The sequence below is a fragment of the Triturus cristatus genome, chromosome 4_1 (assembly GCF_964204655.1).
Source record: "Triturus cristatus chromosome 4_1, aTriCri1.1, whole genome shotgun sequence".
NCBI lineage: Eukaryota > Metazoa > Chordata > Amphibia > Caudata > Salamandridae > Triturus > Triturus cristatus.
The window spans coordinates 107431104-107447937 of NC_140585.1; the positions used below are offsets into that span (position 1 = coordinate 107431104).

Genomic DNA, 16834 nt, shown 5'->3' on the forward strand with positions numbered 1-16834 from the left:
GAAAATCATGAACATTACCTGCAGCTCCCTCTCAAAGTCACCAGTTCTTAGAGCACACTGTAAGGTACGTCTTATCACCCCAAAGGAGGATTTCAGACCAAAGTTCATGTTCTGTCTTGGCTTGGGGATAAGCAGGGGTGCTCCAAATTTCAATTTTACAGAAAGGAAAGGAACTTTGATACAAAGACCTTGGGCAGCATTGGTGGCAAATGGATGGCTGCGCGGAACCATGAAAGAAATGACAGAAAGTTATGGGAGTCATTACTACGCACCCAGCATCAAGAAAGTGCATTTTGGATGCATTTTCAAAAGGAAAGAGAACGGAAAAATCTGTAGATTGAAGGTGATTGAGATAAACAAAATATTCCGTTTTTCTAAAAGCTACTGTAAAGAGTCTCTGGTTTAGAAGAAGAACCCTTACCAATGATCAAGAGAGATGCGACAGATTTCTATCATCAAAGCATTATGGTTGTCAAGATGAATCATCACTTTGATGTCTTCAACAAGTAGGATTCTTTTGATCTATAATCATCAAAAATGAGATATCCCCATTTCATGGGATTTTTCAAGGCAAACGTCTGACAGATTAAGCGGGGTCCTCATCCCGGTTGGAAGACATATCTCTTCCTTCATCATGATGCCAGCCTAGCTTTCGGCCCAAAATCCAAGGTAAGCATGGCAAAAGTCTGGAGATGCCGGGGATTGAACCCGGGGCCTCATACATGCAAAGCATGCGCTCTACCACTGAGCTACATCCCCACTTCTGCAAGGTTTGACTGTATGATTGGAAACCCTGCATTGAACCGACGGCCACATCACCCCATTCGACTCTGCAGTATACAATGTCAGTCAGGAAAATCCTTCAGCCTTGTACCTGGATGATCTTCATGGTCTTATGTACAGATGCCTATATACAGCCTTCTTAGCGCAGTAGGCAGCGCGTCAGTCTCATAATCTGAAGGTCCTGAGTTCGATCCTCAGAGAGGGCATTTATTTCCTTCTTTTGGAATGCAAAATTCTCCGATTTTCTTGAAATGCGCAAACTATGCCTAGTTCAAAGATTTTTCCAAAGCAAATGTCTGACTATTTAAGTGGGGCTCTCACCCCAACTGCATGACAAACTTCTTCTTTCTGCATGATGGCAGGCTAGCCTTCTGGAAAAAAGCCAAGATAAGGAACAGAGGCTCCTGGAGATGCCGGGGATTGAACCCGGGACCTCATACATGCAAAGCATGCGCTCTACCACTGAGCTACATCCCCACTTTTGCACTCGAGCTGTTTGATGGATGCAAGGAATCCCTGAAACCCAGGGACTGCAAAGTCTCGATCATAATCAATGGAAGGTATTGTTTGAATAAAAGTGAAAGATATGGAAATCGAAGCAAAAAATCCTTCGAGCCGGATTTGAACCAGCGACCTAAGGATGTCTGACTTTATGCTACAGTCCTCCGCTCTACCAACTGAGCTATCGAAGGAGTGGCTGAAGTATCTTTCAGCGCTGTAATTATCTCTCGCTCAAGAAAGGTTGTGGGGGTGGGGATCAGGAGCAGATCGATGAAAATCATGAACATTACCTGCAGCTCCCTCTCAAAGTCACCAGTTCTTAGAGCACACTGTAAGGTACGTCTTATCACCCCAAAGGAGGATTTCAGACCAAAGTTCATGTTCTGTCTTGGCTTGGGGATAAGCAGGGGTGCTCCAAATTTCAATTTTACAGAAAGGAAAGGAACTTTGATACAAAGACCTTGGGCAGCATTGGTGGCAAATGGATGGCTGCGCGGAACCATGAAAGAAATGACAGAAAGTTATGGGAGTCATTACTACGCACCCAGCATCAAGAACGTGCATTTTGGATGCATTTTCAAAAGGAAAGAGAACGGAAAAATCTGTAGATTGAAGGTGATTGAGATAAACAAAATATTCCGTTTTTCTAAAAGCTACTGTAAAGAGTCTCTGGTTTAGAAGAAGAACCCTTACCAATGATCAAGAGAGATGCGACAGATTTCTATCATCAAAGCATTATGGTTGTCAAGATGAATCATCACTTTGATGTCTTCAACAAGTAGGATTCTTTTGATCTATAATCATCAAAAATGAGATAGCCCCATTTCATGGGATTTTTCAAGGCAAACGTCTGACAGATTAAGCGGGGTCCTCATCCCGGTTGGAGGACATATCTCTTCCTTCATCATGATGCCAGCCTAGCTTTCGGCCCAAAATCCAAGGTAAGCATGGCAAAAGTCTGGAGATGCCGGGGATTGAACCCGGGGCCTCATACATGCAAAGCATGCGCTCTACCACTGAGCTACATCCCCACTTCTGCAAGGTTTGACTGTATGATTGGAAACCCTGCATTGAACCGACGGCCACATCACCCCATTCGACTCTGCAGTATACAATGTCAGTCAGGAAAATCCTTCAGCCTTGTACCTGGATGATCTTCATGGTCTTATGTACAGATGCCTATATACAGTCTTCTTAGCGCAGTAGGCAGCGCGTCAGTCTCATAATCTGAAGGTCCTGAGTTCGATCCTCAGAGAGGGCATTTATTTCCTTCTTTTGGAATGCAAAATTCTCCGATTTTCTTGAAATGCGCAAACTATGCCTAGTTCAAAGATTTTTCCAAAGCAAATGTCTGACTATTTAAGTGGGGCTCTCACCCCAACTGCATGACAAACTTCTTCTTTCTGCATGATGGCAGGCTTGCCTTCTGGAAAAAAGCCAAGATAAGGAACAGTGGCTCCTGGAGATGCCGGGGATTGAACCCGGGACCTCATACATGCGAAGCATGCGCTCTACCACTGAGCTACATCCCCACTTTTGCCCTCGAGCTGTTTGATGGATGCAAGGAATCCCTGAAACCCAGGGACTGCAAAGTCTCGATCATAATCAATGGAAGGTATTGTTTGAATAAAAGTGAAATATATGGAAATCGAAGCAAAAAATCCTTCGAGCCGGATTTGAACCAGCGACCTAAGGATGTCTGACTTTATGCTACAGTCCTCCGCTCTACCAACTGAGCTATCGAAGGAGTGGCTGAAGAATCTTTCAGCGCTGTAATTATCTCTCGCTCAAGAAAGGTTGTGGGGGTGGGGATCAGGAGCAGATCGATGAAAATCATGAACATTACCTGCAGCTCCCTCTCAAAGTCACCAGTTCTTAGAGCACACTGTAAGGTACATCTTATCACCCCAAAGGAGGATTTCAGACCAAAGTTCATGTTCTGTCTTGGCTTGGGGATAAGCAGGGGTGCTCCAAATTTCAATTTTACAGAAAGGAAAGGAACTTTGATACAAAGACCTTGGGCAGCATTGGTGGCAAATGGATGGCTGCGCGGAACCATGAAAGAAATGACAGAAAGTTATGGGAGTCATTACTACGCACCCAGCATCAAGAACGTGCATTTTGGATGCATTTTCAAAAGGAAAGAGAACGGAAAAATCTGTAGATTGAAGGTGATTGAGATAAACAAAATATTCCGTTTTTCTAAAAGCTACTGTAAAGAGTCTCTGGTTTAGAAGAAGAACCCTTACCAATGATCAAGAGAGATGCGACAGATTTCTATCATCAAAGCATTATGGTTGTCAAGATGAATCATCACTTTGATGTCTTCAACAAGTAGGATTCTTTTGATCTATAATCATCAAAAATGAGATAGCCCCATTTCATGGGATTTTTCAAGGCAAACGTCTGACAGATTAAGCGGGGTCCTCATCCCGGTTGGAGGACATATCTCTTCCTTCATCATGATGCCAGCCTAGCTTTCGGCCCAAAATCCAAGGTAAGCATGGCAAAAGTCTGGAGATGCCGGGGATTGAACCCGGGGCCTCATACATGCAAAGCATGCGCTCTTCCACTGAGCTACATCCCCACTTCTGCAAGGTTTGACTGTATGATTGGAAACCCTGCATTGAACCGACGGCCACATCACCCCATTCGACTCTGCAGTATACAATGTCAGTCAGGAAAATCCTTCAGCCTTGTACCTGGATGATCTTCATGGTCTTATGTACAGATGCCTATATACAGCCTTCTTAGCGCAGTAGGCAGCGCGTCAGTCTCATAATCTGAAGGTCCTGAGTTCGATCCTCAGAGAGGGCATTTATTTCCTTCTTTTGGAATGCAAAATTCTCCGATTTTCTTGAAATGCGCAAACTATGCCTAGTTCAAAGATTTTTCCAAAGCAAATGTCTGACTATTTAAGTGGGGCTCTCACCCCAACTGCATGACAAACTTCTTCTTTCTGCATGATGGCAGGCTAGCCTTCTGGAAAAAAGCCAAGATAAGGAACAGAGGCTCCTGGAGATGCCGGGGATTGAACCCGGGACCTCATACATGCGAAGCATGCGCTCTACCACTGAGCTACATCCCCACTTTTGCACTCGAGCTGTTTGATGGATGCAAGGAATCCCTGAAACCCAGGGACTGCAAAGTCTCGATCATAATCAATGGAAGGTATTGTTTGAATAAAAGTGAAATATATGGAAATCGAAGCACAAAATCCTTCGAGCCGGATTTGAACCAGCGACCTAAGGATGTCTGACTTTATGCTACAGTCCTCCGCTCTACCAACTGAGCTATCGAAGGAGTGGCTGAAGTATCTTTCAGCGCTGTAATTATCTCTCGCTCAAGAAAGGTTGTGGGGGTGGGGATCAGGAGCAGATCGATGAAAATCATGAACATTACCTGCAGCTCCCTCTCAAAGTCACCAGTTCTTAGAGCACACTGTAAGGTACGTCTTATCACCCCAAAGGAGGATTTCAGACCAAAGTTCATGTTCTGTCTTGGCTTGGGGATAAGCAGGGGTGCTCCAAATTTCAATTTTACAGAAAGGAAAGGAACTTTGATACAAAGACCTTGGGCAGCATTGGTGGCAAATGGATGGCTGCGCGGAACCATGAAAGAAATGACAGAAAGTTATGGGAGTCATTACTACGCACCCAGCATCAAGAACGTGCATTTTGGATGCATTTTCAAAAGGAAAGAGAACGGAAAAATCTGTAGATTGAAGGTGATTGAGATAAACAAAATATTCCGTTTTTCTAAAAGCTACTGTAAAGAGTCTCTGGTTTAGAAGAAGAACCCTTACCAATGATCAAGAGAGATGCGACAGATTTCTATCATCAAAGCATTATGGTTGTCAAGATGAATCATCACTTTGATGTCTTCAACAAGTAGGATTCTTTTGATCTATAATCATCAAAAATGAGATAGCCCCATTTCATGGGATTTTTCAAGGCAAACGTCTGACAGATTAAGCGGGGTCCTCATCCCGGTTGGAGGACATATCTCTTCCTTCATCATGATGCCAGCCTAGCTTTCGGCCCAAAATCCAAGGTAAGCATGGCAAAAGTCTGGAGATGCCGGGGATTGAACCCGGGGCCTCATACATGCAAAGCATGCGCTCTACCACTGAGCTACATCCCCACTTCTGCAAGGTTTGACTGTATGATTGGAAACCCTGCATTGAACCGACGGCCACATCACCCCATTCGACTCTGCAGTATACAATGTCAGTCAGGAAAATCCTTCAGCCTTGTACCTGGATGATCTTCATGGTCTTATGTACAGATGCCTATATGCAGCCTTCTTAGCGCAGTAGGCAGCGCGTCAGTCTCATAATCTGAAGGTCCTGAGTTCGATCCTCAGAGAGGGCATTTATTTCCTTCTTTTGGAATGCAAAATTCTCCGATTTTCTTGAAATGCGCAAACTATGCCTAGTTCAAAGATTTTTCCAAAGCAAATGTCTGACTATTTAAGTGGGGCTCTCACCCCAACTGCATGACAAACTTCTTCTTTCTGCATGATGGCAGGCTAGCCTTCTGGAAAAAAGCCAAGATAAGGAACAGAGGCTCCTGGAGATGCCGGGGATTGAACCCGGGACCTCATACATGCAAAGCATGCGCTCTACCACTGAGCTACATCCCCACTTTTGCACTCGAGCTGTTTGATGGATGCAAGGAATCCCTGAAACCCAGGGACTGCAAAGTCTCGATCATAATCAATGGAAGGTATTGTTTGAATAAAAGTGAAAGATATGGAAATCGAAGCAAAAAATCCTTCGAGCCGGATTTGAACCAGCGACCTAAGGATGTCTGACTTTATGCTACAGTCCTCCGCTCTACCAACTGAGCTATCGAAGGAGTGGCTGAAGTATCTTTCAGCGCTGTAATTATCTCTCGCTCAAGAAAGGTTGTGGGGGTGGGGATCAGGAGCAGATCGATGAAAATCATGAACATTACCTGCAGCTCCCTCTCAAAGTCACCAGTTCTTAGAGCACACTGTAAGGTACGTCTTATCACCCCAAAGGAGGATTTCAGACCAAAGTTCATGTTCTGTCTTGGCTTGGGGATAAGCAGGGGTGCTCCAAATTTCAATTTTACAGAAAGGAAAGGAACTTTGATACAAAGACCTTGGGCAGCATTGGTGGCAAATGGATGGCTGCGCGGAACCATGAAAGAAATGACAGAAAGTTATGGGAGTCATTACTACGCACCCAGCATCAAGAACGTGCATTTTGGATGCATTTTCAAAAGGAAAGAGAACGGAAAAATCTGTAGATTGAAGGTGATTGAGATAAACAAAATATTCCGTTTTTCTAAAAGCTACTGTAAAGAGTCTCTGGTTTAGAAGAAGAACCCTTACCAATGATCAAGAGAGATGCGACAGATTTCTATCATCAAAGCATTATGGTTGTCAAGATGAATCATCACTTTGATGTCTTCAACAAGTAGGATTCTTTTGATCTATAATCATCAAAAATGAGATAGCCCCATTTCATGGGATTTTTCAAGGCAAACGTCTGACAGATTAAGCGGGGTCCTCATCCCGGTTGGAGGACATATCTCTTCCTTCATCATGATGCCAGCCTAGCTTTCGGCCCAAAATCCAAGGTAAGCATGGCAAAAGTCTGGAGATGCCGGGGATTGAACCCGGGGCCTCATACATGCAAAGCATGCACTCTTCCACTGAGCTACATCCCCACTTCTGCAAGGTTTGACTGTATGATTGGAAACCCTGCATTGAACCGACGGCCACATCACCCCATTCGACTCTGCAGTATACAATGTCAGTCAGGAAAATCCTTCAGCCTTGTACCTGGATGATCTTCATGGTCTTATGTACAGATGCCTATATACAGCCTTCTTAGCGCAGTAGGCAGCGCGTCAGTCTCATAATCTGAAGGTCCTGAGTTCGATCCTCAGAGAGGGCATTTATTTCCTTCTTTTGGAATGCAAAATTCTCCGATTTTCTTGAAATGCGCAAACTATGCCTAGTTCAAAGATTTTTCCAAAGCAAATGTCTGACTATTTAAGTGGGGCTCTCACCCCAACTGCATGACAAACTTCTTCTTTCTGCATGATGGCAGGCTAGCCTTCTGGAAAAAAGCCAAGATAAGGAACAGAGGCTCCTGGAGATGCCGGGGATTGAACCCGGGACCTCATACATGCGAAGCATGCGCTCTACCACTGAGCTACATCCCCACTTTTGCACTCGAGCTGTTTGATGGATGCAAGGAATCCCTGAAACCCAGGGACTGCAAAGTCTCGATCATAATCAATGGAAGGTATTGTTTGAATAAAAGTGAAATATATGGAAATCGAAGCACAAAATCCTTCGAGCCGGATTTGAACCAGCGACCTAAGGATGTCTGACTTTATGCTACAGTCCTCCGCTCTACCAACTGAGCTATCGAAGGAGTGGCTGAAGTATCTTTCAGCGCTGTAATTATCTCTCGCTCAAGAAAGGTTGTGGGGGTGGGGATCAGGAGCAGATCGATGAAAATCATGAACATTACCTGCAGCTCCCTCTCAAAGTCACCAGTTCTTAGAGCACACTGTAAGGTACGTCTTATCACCCCAAAGGAGGATTTCAGACCAAAGTTCATGTTCTGTCTTGGCTTGGGGATAAGCAGGGGTGCTCCAAATTTCAATTTTACAGAAAGGAAAGGAACTTTGATACAAAGACCTTGGGCAGCATTGGTGGCAAATGGATGGCTGCGCGGAACCATGAAAGAAATGACAGAAAGTTATGGGAGTCATTACTACGCACCCAGCATCAAGAACGTGCATTTTGGATGCATTTTCAAAAGGAAAGAGAACGGAAAAATCTGTAGATTGAAGGTGATTGAGATAAACAAAATATTCCGTTTTTCTAAAAGCTACTGTAAAGAGTCTCTGGTTTAGAAGAAGAACCCTTACCAATGATCAAGAGAGATGCGACAGATTTCTATCATCAAAGCATTATGGTTGTCAAGATGAATCATCACTTTGATGTCTTCAACAAGTAGGATTCTTTTGATCTATAATCATCAAAAATGAGATAGCCCCATTTCATGGGATTTTTCAAGGCAAACGTCTGACAGATTAAGCGGGGTCCTCATCCCGGTTGGAGGACATATCTCTTCCTTCATCATGATGCCAGCCTAGCTTTCGGCCCAAAATCCAAGGTAAGCATGGCAAAAGTCTGGAGATGCCGGGGATTGAACCCGGGGCCTCATACATGCAAAGCATGCGCTCTACCACTGAGCTACATCCCCACTTCTGCAAGGTTTGACTGTATGATTGGAAACCCTGCATTGAACCGACGGCCACATCACCCCATTCGACTCTGCAGTATACAATGTCAGTCAGGAAAATCCTTCAGCCTTGTACCTGGATGATCTTCATGGTCTTATGTACAGATGCCTATATACAGCCTTCTTAGCGCAGTAGGCAGCGCGTCAGTCTCATAATCTGAAGGTCCTGAGTTCGATCCTCAGAGAGGGCATTTATTTCCTTCTTTTGGAATGCAAAATTCTCCGATTTTCTTGAAATGCGCAAACTATGCCTAGTTCAAAGATTTTTCCAAAGCAAATGTCTGACTATTTAAGTGGGGCTCTCACCCCAACTGCATGACAAACTTCTTCTTTCTGCATGATGGCAGGCTAGCCTTCTGGAAAAAAGCCAAGATAAGGAACAGAGGCTCCTGGAGATGCCGGGGATTGAACCCGGGACCTCATACATGCAAAGCATGCGCTCTACCACTGAGCTACATCCCCACTTTTGCACTCGAGCTGTTTGATGGATGCAAGGAATCCCTGAAACCCAGGGACTGCAAAGTCTCGATCATAATCAATGGAAGGTATTGTTTGAATAAAAGTGAAAGATATGGAAATCGAAGCAAAAAATCCTTCGAGCCGGATTTGAACCAGCGACCTAAGGATGTCTGACTTTATGCTACAGTCCTCCGCTCTACCAACTGAGCTATCGAAGGAGTGGCTGAAGTATCTTTCAGCGCTGTAATTATCTCTCGCTCAAGAAAGGTTGTGGGGGTGGGGATCAGGAGCAGATCGATGAAAATCATGAACATTACCTGCAGCTCCCTCTCAAAGTCACCAGTTCTTAGAGCACACTGTAAGGTACGTCTTATCACCCCAAAGGAGGATTTCAGACCAAAGTTCATGTTCTGTCTTGGCTTGGGGATAAGCAGGGGTGCTCCAAATTTCAATTTTACAGAAAGGAAAGGAACTTTGATACAAAGACCTTGGGCAGCATTGGTGGCAAATGGATGGCTGCGCGGAACCATGAAAGAAATGACAGAAAGTTATGGGAGTCATTACTACGCACCCAGCATCAAGAACGTGCATTTTGGATGCATTTTCAAAAGGAAAGAGAACGGAAAAATCTGTAGATTGAAGGTGATTGAGATAAACAAAATATTCCGTTTTTCTAAAAGCTACTGTAAAGAGTCTCTGGTTTAGAAGAAGAACCCTTACCAATGATCAAGAGAGATGCGACAGATTTCTATCATCAAAGCATTATGGTTGTCAAGATGAATCATCACTTTGATGTCTTCAACAAGTAGGATTCTTTTGATCTATAATCATCAAAAATGAGATAGCCCCATTTCATGGGATTTTTCAAGGCAAACGTCTGACAGATTAAGCGGGGTCCTCATCCCGGTTGGAGGACATATCTCTTCCTTCATCATGATGCCAGCCTAGCTTTCGGCCCAAAATCCAAGGTAAGCATGGCAAAAGTCTGGAGATGCCGGGGATTGAACCCGGGGCCTCATACATGCAAAGCATGCACTCTTCCACTGAGCTACATCCCCACTTCTGCAAGGTTTGACTGTATGATTGGAAACCCTGCATTGAACCGACGGCCACATCACCCCATTCGACTCTGCAGTATACAATGTCAGTCAGGAAAATCCTTCAGCCTTGTACCTGGATGATCTTCATGGTCTTATGTACAGATGCCTATATACAGCCTTCTTAGCGCAGTAGGCAGCGCGTCAGTCTCATAATCTGAAGGTCCTGAGTTCGATCCTCAGAGAGGGCATTTATTTCCTTCTTTTGGAATGCAAAATTCTCCGATTTTCTTGAAATGCGCAAACTATGCCTAGTTCAAAGATTTTTCCAAAGCAAATGTCTGACTATTTAAGTGGGGCTCTCACCCCAACTGCATGACAAACTTCTTCTTTCTGCATGATGGCAGGCTAGCCTTCTGGAAAAAAGCCAAGATAAGGAACAGAGGCTCCTGGAGATGCCGGGGATTGAACCCGGGACCTCATACATGCGAAGCATGCGCTCTACCACTGAGCTACATCCCCACTTTTGCACTCGAGCTGTTTGATGGATGCAAGGAATCCCTGAAACCCAGGGACTGCAAAGTCTCGATCATAATCAATGGAAGGTATTGTTTGAATAAAAGTGAAATATATGGAAATCGAAGCACAAAATCCTTCGAGCCGGATTTGAACCAGCGACCTAAGGATGTCTGACTTTATGCTACAGTCCTCCGCTCTACCAACTGAGCTATCGAAGGAGTGGCTGAAGTATCTTTCAGCGCTGTAATTATCTCTCGCTCAAGAAAGGTTGTGGGGGTGGGGATCAGGAGCAGATCGATGAAAATCATGAACATTACCTGCAGCTCCCTCTCAAAGTCACCAGTTCTTAGAGCACACTGTAAGGTACGTCTTATCACCCCAAAGGAGGATTTCAGACCAAAGTTCATGTTCTGTCTTGGCTTGGGGATAAGCAGGGGTGCTCCAAATTTCAATTTTACAGAAAGGAAAGGAACTTTGATACAAAGACCTTGGGCAGCATTGGTGGCAAATGGATGGCTGCGCGGAACCATGAAAGAAATGACAGAAAGTTATGGGAGTCATTACTACGCACCCAGCATCAAGAACGTGCATTTTGGATGCATTTTCAAAAGGAAAGAGAACGGAAAAATCTGTAGATTGAAGGTGATTGAGATAAACAAAATATTCCGTTTTTCTAAAAGCTACTGTAAAGAGTCTCTGGTTTAGAAGAAGAACCCTTACCAATGATCAAGAGAGATGCGACAGATTTCTATCATCAAAGCATTATGGTTGTCAAGATGAATCATCACTTTGATGTCTTCAACAAGTAGGATTCTTTTGATCTATAATCATCAAAAATGAGATAGCCCCATTTCATGGGATTTTTCAAGGCAAACGTCTGACAGATTAAGCGGGGTCCTCATCCCGGTTGGAGGACATATCTCTTCCTTCATCATGATGCCAGCCTAGCTTTCGGCCCAAAATCCAAGGTAAGCATGGCAAAAGTCTGGAGATGCCGGGGATTGAACCCGGGGCCTCATACATGCAAAGCATGCGCTCTACCACTGAGCTACATCCCCACTTCTGCAAGGTTTGACTGTATGATTGGAAACCCTGCATTGAACCGACGGCCACATCACCCCATTCGACTCTGCAGTATACAATGTCAGTCAGGAAAATCCTTCAGCCTTGTACCTGGATGATCTTCATGGTCTTATGTACAGATGCCTATATACAGCCTTCTTAGCGCAGTAGGCAGCGCGTCAGTCTCATAATCTGAAGGTCCTGAGTTCGATCCTCAGAGAGGGCATTTATTTCCTTCTTTTGGAATGCAAAATTCTCCGATTTTCTTGAAATGCGCAAACTATGCCTAGTTCAAAGATTTTTCCAAAGCAAATGTCTGACTATTTAAGTGGGGCTCTCACCCCAACTGCATGACAAACTTCTTCTTTCTGCATGATGGCAGGCTAGCCTTCTGGAAAAAAGCCAAGATAAGGAACAGAGGCTCCTGGAGATGCCGGGGATTGAACCCGGGACCTCATACATGCAAAGCATGCGCTCTACCACTGAGCTACATCCCCACTTTTGCACTCGAGCTGTTTGATGGATGCAAGGAATCCCTGAAACCCAGGGACTGCAAAGTCTCGATCATAATCAATGGAAGGTATTGTTTGAATAAAAGTGAAAGATATGGAAATCGAAGCAAAAAATCCTTCGAGCCGGATTTGAACCAGCGACCTAAGGATGTCTGACTTTATGCTACAGTCCTCCGCTCTACCAACTGAGCTATCGAAGGAGTGGCTGAAGTATCTTTCAGCGCTGTAATTATCTCTCGCTCAAGAAAGGTTGTGGGGGTGGGGATCAGGAGCAGATCGATGAAAATCATGAACATTACCTGCAGCTCCCTCTCAAAGTCACCAGTTCTTAGAGCACACTGTAAGGTACGTCTTATCACCCCAAAGGAGGATTTCAGACCAAAGTTCATGTTCTGTCTTGGCTTGGGGATAAGCAGGGGTGCTCCAAATTTCAATTTTACAGAAAGGAAAGGAACTTTGATACAAAGACCTTGGGCAGCATTGGTGGCAAATGGATGGCTGCGCGGAACCATGAAAGAAATGACAGAAAGTTATGGGAGTCATTACTACGCACCCAGCATCAAGAACGTGCATTTTGGATGCATTTTCAAAAGGAAAGAGAACGGAAAAATCTGTAGATTGAAGGTGATTGAGATAAACAAAATATTCCGTTTTTCTAAAAGCTACTGTAAAGAGTCTCTGGTTTAGAAGAAGAACCCTTACCAATGATCAAGAGAGATGCGACAGATTTCTATCATCAAAGCATTATGGTTGTCAAGATGAATCATCACTTTGATGTCTTCAACAAGTAGGATTCTTTTGATCTATAATCATCAAAAATGAGATAGCCCCATTTCATGGGATTTTTCAAGGCAAACGTCTGACAGATTAAGCGGGGTCCTCATCCCGGTTGGAGGACATATCTCTTCCTTCATCATGATGCCAGCCTAGCTTTCGGCCCAAAATCCAAGGTAAGCATGGCAAAAGTCTGGAGATGCCGGGGATTGAACCCGGGGCCTCATACATGCAAAGCATGCGCTCTACCACTGAGCTACATCCCCACTTCTGCAAGGTTTGACTGTATGATTGGAAACCCTGCATTGAACCGACGGCCACATCACCCCATTCGACTCTGCAGTATACAATGTCAGTCAGGAAAATCCTTCAGCCTTGTACCTGGATGATCTTCATGGTCTTATGTACAGATGCCTATATACAGCCTTCTTAGCGCAGTAGGCAGCGCGTCAGTCTCATAATCTGAAGGTCCTGAGTTCGATCCTCAGAGAGGGCATTTATTTCCTTCTTTTGGAATGCAAAATTCTCCGATTTTCTTGAAATGCGCAAACTATGCCTAGTTCAAAGATTTTTCCAAAGCAAATGTCTGACTATTTAAGTGGGGCTCTCACCCCAACTGCATGACAAACTTCTTCTTTCTGCATGATGGCAGGCTAGCCTTCTGGAAAAAAGCCAAGATAAGGAACAGAGGCTCCTGGAGATGCCGGGGATTGAACCCGGGACCTCATACATGCAAAGCATGCGCTCTACCACTGAGCTACATCCCCACTTTTGCACTCGAGCTGTTTGATGGATGCAAGGAATCCCTGAAACCCAGGGACTGCAAAGTCTCGATCATAATCAATGGAAGGTATTGTTTGAATAAAAGTGAAAGATATGGAAATCGAAGCAAAAAATCCTTCGAGCCGGATTTGAACCAGCGACCTAAGGATGTCTGACTTTATGCTACAGTCCTCCGCTCTACCAACTGAGCTATCGAAGGAGTGGCTGAAGTATCTTTCAGCGCTGTAATTATCTCTCGCTCAAGAAAGGTTGTGGGGGTGGGGATCAGGAGCAGATCGATGAAAATCATGAACATTACCTGCAGCTCCCTCTCAAAGTCACCAGTTCTTAGAGCACACTGTAAGGTACGTCTTATCACCCCAAAGGAGGATTTCAGACCAAAGTTCATGTTCTGTCTTGGCTTGGGGATAAGCAGGGGTGCTCCAAATTTCAATTTTACAGAAAGGAAAGGAACTTTGATACAAAGACCTTGGGCAGCATTGGTGGCAAATGGATGGCTGCGCGGAACCATGAAAGAAATGACAGAAAGTTATGGGAGTCATTACTACGCACCCAGCATCAAGAACGTGCATTTTGGATGCATTTTCAAAAGGAAAGAGAACGGAAAAATCTGTAGATTGAAGGTGATTGAGATAAACAAAATATTCCGTTTTTCTAAAAGCTACTGTAAAGAGTCTCTGGTTTAGAAGAAGAACCCTTACCAATGATCAAGAGAGATGCGACAGATTTCTATCATCAAAGCATTATGGTTGTCAAGATGAATCATCACTTTGATGTCTTCAACAAGTAGGATTCTTTTGATCTATAATCATCAAAAATGAGATAGCCCCATTTCATGGGATTTTTCAAGGCAAACGTCTGACAGATTAAGCGGGGTCCTCATCCCGGTTGGAGGACATATCTCTTCCTTCATCATGATGCCAGCCTAGCTTTCGGCCCAAAATCCAAGGTAAGCATGGCAAAAGTCTGGAGATGCCGGGGATTGAACCCGGGGCCTCATACATGCAAAGCATGCACTCTTCCACTGAGCTACATCCCCACTTCTGCAAGGTTTGACTGTATGATTGGAAACCCTGCATTGAACCGACGGCCACATCACCCCATTCGACTCTGCAGTATACAATGTCAGTCAGGAAAATCCTTCAGCCTTGTACCTGGATGATCTTCATGGTCTTATGTACAGATGCCTATATACAGCCTTCTTAGCGCAGTAGGCAGCGCGTCAGTCTCATAATCTGAAGGTCCTGAGTTCGATCCTCAGAGAGGGCATTTATTTCCTTCTTTTGGAATGCAAAATTCTCCGATTTTCTTGAAATGCGCAAACTATGCCTAGTTCAAAGATTTTTCCAAAGCAAATGTCTGACTATTTAAGTGGGGCTCTCACCCCAACTGCATGACAAACTTCTTCTTTCTGCATGATGGCAGGCTAGCCTTCTGGAAAAAAGCCAAGATAAGGAACAGAGGCTCCTGGAGATGCCGGGGATTGAACCCGGGACCTCATACATGCGAAGCATGCGCTCTACCACTGAGCTACATCCCCACTTTTGCACTCGAGCTGTTTGATGGATGCAAGGAATCCCTGAAACCCAGGGACTGCAAAGTCTCGATCATAATCAATGGAAGGTATTGTTTGAATAAAAGTGAAATATATGGAAATCGAAGCACAAAATCCTTCGAGCCGGATTTGAACCAGCGACCTAAGGATGTCTGACTTTATGCTACAGTCCTCCGCTCTACCAACTGAGCTATCGAAGGAGTGGCTGAAGTATCTTTCAGCGCTGTAATTATCTCTCGCTCAAGAAAGGTTGTGGGGGTGGGGATCAGGAGCAGATCGATGAAAATCATGAACATTACCTGCAGCTCCCTCTCAAAGTCACCAGTTCTTAGAGCACACTGTAAGGTACGTCTTATCACCCCAAAGGAGGATTTCAGACCAAAGTTCATGTTCTGTCTTGGCTTGGGGATAAGCAGGGGTGCTCCAAATTTCAATTTTACAGAAAGGAAAGGAACTTTGATACAAAGACCTTGGGCAGCATTGGTGGCAAATGGATGGCTGCGCGGAACCATGAAAGAAATGACAGAAAGTTATGGGAGTCATTACTACGCACCCAGCATCAAGAACGTGCATTTTGGATGCATTTTCAAAAGGAAAGAGAACGGAAAAATCTGTAGATTGAAGGTGATTGAGATAAACAAAATATTCCGTTTTTCTAAAAGCTACTGTAAAGAGTCTCTGGTTTAGAAGAAGAACCCTTACCAATGATCAAGAGAGATGCGACAGATTTCTATCATCAAAGCATTATGGTTGTCAAGATGAATCATCACTTTGATGTCTTCAACAAGTAGGATTCTTTTGATCTATAATCATCAAAAATGAGATAGCCCCATTTCATGGGATTTTTCAAGGCAAACGTCTGACAGATTAAGCGGGGTCCTCATCCCGGTTGGAGGACATATCTCTTCCTTCATCATGATGCCAGCCTAGCTTTCGGCCCAAAATCCAAGGTAAGCATGGCAAAAGTCTGGAGATGCCGGGGATTGAACCCGGGGCCTCATACATGCAAAGCATGCGCTCTACCACTGAGCTACATCCCCACTTCTGCAAGGTTTGACTGTATGATTGGAAACCCTGCATTGAACCGACGGCCACATCACCCCATTCGACTCTGCAGTATACAATGTCAGTCAGGAAAATCCTTCAGCCTTGTACCTGGATGATCTTCATGGTCTTATGTACAGATGCCTATATACAGCCTTCTTAGCGCAGTAGGCAGCGCGTCAGTCTCATAATCTGAAGGTCCTGAGTTCGATCCTCAGAGAGGGCATTTATTTCCTTCTTTTGGAATGCAAAATTCTCCGATTTTCTTGAAATGCGCAAACTATGCCTAGTTCAAAGATTTTTCCAAAGCAAATGTCTGACTATTTAAGTGGGGCTCTCACCCCAACTGCATGACAAACTTCTTCTTTCTGCATGATGGCAGGCTAGCCTTCTGGAAAAAAGCCAAGATAAGGAACAGAGGCTCCTGGAGATGCCGGGGATTGAACCCGGGACCTCATACATGCAAAGCATGCGCTCTACCACTGAGCTACATCCCCACTTTTGCACTCGA

General features: G+C 44.4%; 38 non-coding genes across 38 annotated transcripts; 10 read left to right on the forward strand and 28 right to left on the reverse strand.

Moving 5' to 3' along the window:
* Positions 1-687: 687 nt before the first annotated feature.
* TRNAA-UGC (transfer RNA alanine (anticodon UGC)) lies at positions 688-759 on the reverse strand. Its single transcript has one exon. It is a non-coding gene; the product is annotated as a tRNA-Ala (tRNA).
* Positions 760-916: 157 nt separating this feature from the next.
* On the forward strand, positions 917-989 carry TRNAM-CAU (transfer RNA methionine (anticodon CAU)). Its single transcript has one exon. It is a non-coding gene; the product is annotated as a tRNA-Met (tRNA).
* Positions 990-1188: 199 nt separating this feature from the next.
* Positions 1189-1260, reverse strand: TRNAA-UGC (transfer RNA alanine (anticodon UGC)). The gene has a single exon. It is a non-coding gene; the product is annotated as a tRNA-Ala (tRNA).
* Positions 1261-1389: 129 nt separating this feature from the next.
* On the reverse strand, positions 1390-1475 carry TRNAY-GUA (transfer RNA tyrosine (anticodon GUA)). Its single transcript is given in 2 exon segments — positions 1390-1425; positions 1439-1475. It is a non-coding gene; the product is annotated as a tRNA-Tyr (tRNA).
* A 768-nt stretch (positions 1476-2243) lies between these two features.
* On the reverse strand, positions 2244-2315 carry TRNAA-UGC (transfer RNA alanine (anticodon UGC)). The gene has a single exon. It is a non-coding gene; the product is annotated as a tRNA-Ala (tRNA).
* Positions 2316-2744: 429 nt separating this feature from the next.
* TRNAA-CGC (transfer RNA alanine (anticodon CGC)) lies at positions 2745-2816 on the reverse strand. Its single transcript has one exon. It is a non-coding gene; the product is annotated as a tRNA-Ala (tRNA).
* A 129-nt stretch (positions 2817-2945) lies between these two features.
* TRNAY-GUA (transfer RNA tyrosine (anticodon GUA)) lies at positions 2946-3031 on the reverse strand. The gene is given in 2 exon segments: positions 2946-2981; positions 2995-3031. It is a non-coding gene; the product is annotated as a tRNA-Tyr (tRNA).
* A 997-nt stretch (positions 3032-4028) lies between these two features.
* Positions 4029-4101, forward strand: TRNAM-CAU (transfer RNA methionine (anticodon CAU)). Its single transcript has one exon. It is a non-coding gene; the product is annotated as a tRNA-Met (tRNA).
* A 199-nt stretch (positions 4102-4300) lies between these two features.
* TRNAA-CGC (transfer RNA alanine (anticodon CGC)) lies at positions 4301-4372 on the reverse strand. Its single transcript has one exon. It is a non-coding gene; the product is annotated as a tRNA-Ala (tRNA).
* Positions 4373-4501: 129 nt separating this feature from the next.
* Positions 4502-4587, reverse strand: TRNAY-GUA (transfer RNA tyrosine (anticodon GUA)). Its single transcript is given in 2 exon segments — positions 4502-4537; positions 4551-4587. It is a non-coding gene; the product is annotated as a tRNA-Tyr (tRNA).
* Positions 4588-5355: 768 nt separating this feature from the next.
* TRNAA-UGC (transfer RNA alanine (anticodon UGC)) lies at positions 5356-5427 on the reverse strand. The gene has a single exon. It is a non-coding gene; the product is annotated as a tRNA-Ala (tRNA).
* Positions 5428-5584: 157 nt separating this feature from the next.
* Positions 5585-5657, forward strand: TRNAM-CAU (transfer RNA methionine (anticodon CAU)). Its single transcript has one exon. It is a non-coding gene; the product is annotated as a tRNA-Met (tRNA).
* A 199-nt stretch (positions 5658-5856) lies between these two features.
* TRNAA-UGC (transfer RNA alanine (anticodon UGC)) lies at positions 5857-5928 on the reverse strand. The gene has a single exon. It is a non-coding gene; the product is annotated as a tRNA-Ala (tRNA).
* A 129-nt stretch (positions 5929-6057) lies between these two features.
* Positions 6058-6143, reverse strand: TRNAY-GUA (transfer RNA tyrosine (anticodon GUA)). The gene is given in 2 exon segments: positions 6058-6093; positions 6107-6143. It is a non-coding gene; the product is annotated as a tRNA-Tyr (tRNA).
* Positions 6144-7140: 997 nt separating this feature from the next.
* On the forward strand, positions 7141-7213 carry TRNAM-CAU (transfer RNA methionine (anticodon CAU)). The gene has a single exon. It is a non-coding gene; the product is annotated as a tRNA-Met (tRNA).
* A 199-nt stretch (positions 7214-7412) lies between these two features.
* TRNAA-CGC (transfer RNA alanine (anticodon CGC)) lies at positions 7413-7484 on the reverse strand. The gene has a single exon. It is a non-coding gene; the product is annotated as a tRNA-Ala (tRNA).
* Positions 7485-7613: 129 nt separating this feature from the next.
* TRNAY-GUA (transfer RNA tyrosine (anticodon GUA)) lies at positions 7614-7699 on the reverse strand. Its single transcript is given in 2 exon segments — positions 7614-7649; positions 7663-7699. It is a non-coding gene; the product is annotated as a tRNA-Tyr (tRNA).
* A 768-nt stretch (positions 7700-8467) lies between these two features.
* Positions 8468-8539, reverse strand: TRNAA-UGC (transfer RNA alanine (anticodon UGC)). Its single transcript has one exon. It is a non-coding gene; the product is annotated as a tRNA-Ala (tRNA).
* A 157-nt stretch (positions 8540-8696) lies between these two features.
* Positions 8697-8769, forward strand: TRNAM-CAU (transfer RNA methionine (anticodon CAU)). Its single transcript has one exon. It is a non-coding gene; the product is annotated as a tRNA-Met (tRNA).
* Positions 8770-8968: 199 nt separating this feature from the next.
* Positions 8969-9040, reverse strand: TRNAA-UGC (transfer RNA alanine (anticodon UGC)). The gene has a single exon. It is a non-coding gene; the product is annotated as a tRNA-Ala (tRNA).
* A 129-nt stretch (positions 9041-9169) lies between these two features.
* TRNAY-GUA (transfer RNA tyrosine (anticodon GUA)) lies at positions 9170-9255 on the reverse strand. The gene is given in 2 exon segments: positions 9170-9205; positions 9219-9255. It is a non-coding gene; the product is annotated as a tRNA-Tyr (tRNA).
* A 997-nt stretch (positions 9256-10252) lies between these two features.
* TRNAM-CAU (transfer RNA methionine (anticodon CAU)) lies at positions 10253-10325 on the forward strand. Its single transcript has one exon. It is a non-coding gene; the product is annotated as a tRNA-Met (tRNA).
* A 199-nt stretch (positions 10326-10524) lies between these two features.
* Positions 10525-10596, reverse strand: TRNAA-CGC (transfer RNA alanine (anticodon CGC)). Its single transcript has one exon. It is a non-coding gene; the product is annotated as a tRNA-Ala (tRNA).
* A 129-nt stretch (positions 10597-10725) lies between these two features.
* On the reverse strand, positions 10726-10811 carry TRNAY-GUA (transfer RNA tyrosine (anticodon GUA)). Its single transcript is given in 2 exon segments — positions 10726-10761; positions 10775-10811. It is a non-coding gene; the product is annotated as a tRNA-Tyr (tRNA).
* A 768-nt stretch (positions 10812-11579) lies between these two features.
* Positions 11580-11651, reverse strand: TRNAA-UGC (transfer RNA alanine (anticodon UGC)). Its single transcript has one exon. It is a non-coding gene; the product is annotated as a tRNA-Ala (tRNA).
* Positions 11652-11808: 157 nt separating this feature from the next.
* Positions 11809-11881, forward strand: TRNAM-CAU (transfer RNA methionine (anticodon CAU)). The gene has a single exon. It is a non-coding gene; the product is annotated as a tRNA-Met (tRNA).
* Positions 11882-12080: 199 nt separating this feature from the next.
* On the reverse strand, positions 12081-12152 carry TRNAA-UGC (transfer RNA alanine (anticodon UGC)). The gene has a single exon. It is a non-coding gene; the product is annotated as a tRNA-Ala (tRNA).
* Positions 12153-12281: 129 nt separating this feature from the next.
* TRNAY-GUA (transfer RNA tyrosine (anticodon GUA)) lies at positions 12282-12367 on the reverse strand. The gene is given in 2 exon segments: positions 12282-12317; positions 12331-12367. It is a non-coding gene; the product is annotated as a tRNA-Tyr (tRNA).
* Positions 12368-13135: 768 nt separating this feature from the next.
* Positions 13136-13207, reverse strand: TRNAA-UGC (transfer RNA alanine (anticodon UGC)). Its single transcript has one exon. It is a non-coding gene; the product is annotated as a tRNA-Ala (tRNA).
* Positions 13208-13364: 157 nt separating this feature from the next.
* TRNAM-CAU (transfer RNA methionine (anticodon CAU)) lies at positions 13365-13437 on the forward strand. The gene has a single exon. It is a non-coding gene; the product is annotated as a tRNA-Met (tRNA).
* Positions 13438-13636: 199 nt separating this feature from the next.
* TRNAA-UGC (transfer RNA alanine (anticodon UGC)) lies at positions 13637-13708 on the reverse strand. The gene has a single exon. It is a non-coding gene; the product is annotated as a tRNA-Ala (tRNA).
* A 129-nt stretch (positions 13709-13837) lies between these two features.
* TRNAY-GUA (transfer RNA tyrosine (anticodon GUA)) lies at positions 13838-13923 on the reverse strand. The gene is given in 2 exon segments: positions 13838-13873; positions 13887-13923. It is a non-coding gene; the product is annotated as a tRNA-Tyr (tRNA).
* Positions 13924-14920: 997 nt separating this feature from the next.
* TRNAM-CAU (transfer RNA methionine (anticodon CAU)) lies at positions 14921-14993 on the forward strand. Its single transcript has one exon. It is a non-coding gene; the product is annotated as a tRNA-Met (tRNA).
* Positions 14994-15192: 199 nt separating this feature from the next.
* Positions 15193-15264, reverse strand: TRNAA-CGC (transfer RNA alanine (anticodon CGC)). The gene has a single exon. It is a non-coding gene; the product is annotated as a tRNA-Ala (tRNA).
* Positions 15265-15393: 129 nt separating this feature from the next.
* On the reverse strand, positions 15394-15479 carry TRNAY-GUA (transfer RNA tyrosine (anticodon GUA)). The gene is given in 2 exon segments: positions 15394-15429; positions 15443-15479. It is a non-coding gene; the product is annotated as a tRNA-Tyr (tRNA).
* A 768-nt stretch (positions 15480-16247) lies between these two features.
* Positions 16248-16319, reverse strand: TRNAA-UGC (transfer RNA alanine (anticodon UGC)). The gene has a single exon. It is a non-coding gene; the product is annotated as a tRNA-Ala (tRNA).
* A 157-nt stretch (positions 16320-16476) lies between these two features.
* TRNAM-CAU (transfer RNA methionine (anticodon CAU)) lies at positions 16477-16549 on the forward strand. Its single transcript has one exon. It is a non-coding gene; the product is annotated as a tRNA-Met (tRNA).
* A 199-nt stretch (positions 16550-16748) lies between these two features.
* TRNAA-UGC (transfer RNA alanine (anticodon UGC)) lies at positions 16749-16820 on the reverse strand. Its single transcript has one exon. It is a non-coding gene; the product is annotated as a tRNA-Ala (tRNA).
* Between the last annotated feature and the right edge of the window lie 14 nt (positions 16821-16834).